Raw genomic sequence first — 263 nt, forward strand, 5'->3', positions numbered from 1 at the left:
CCTTTTTTTTTTTTTTTGAAAGGGGGAATAATAAATCTTGTGCAACTGGTATGCTGTGGCAGAGGGTGGGTTTGGTTGGAAACTTGGGCTCTTTGGGCTGTGGAGGGGCACGGAGCTGGGAGAGGTGGCAGGAGTTTCCACCACGGACATGCTATCACCCCTGATGTCCTGCACCCCTCCCACCCTGGGGGGGTGAAAGCCAGCTTAATGAACCTGCTTTAAATCCTCCCCACACCTTGGTGAGTTCAAATAAGGTTTCTGAG

Source organism: Athene cunicularia (genome assembly GCF_003259725.1).
Source record: "Athene cunicularia isolate RWA chromosome 13 unlocalized genomic scaffold, athCun1 chr13_part1, whole genome shotgun sequence".
Lineage (NCBI taxonomy): Eukaryota > Metazoa > Chordata > Aves > Strigiformes > Strigidae > Athene > Athene cunicularia.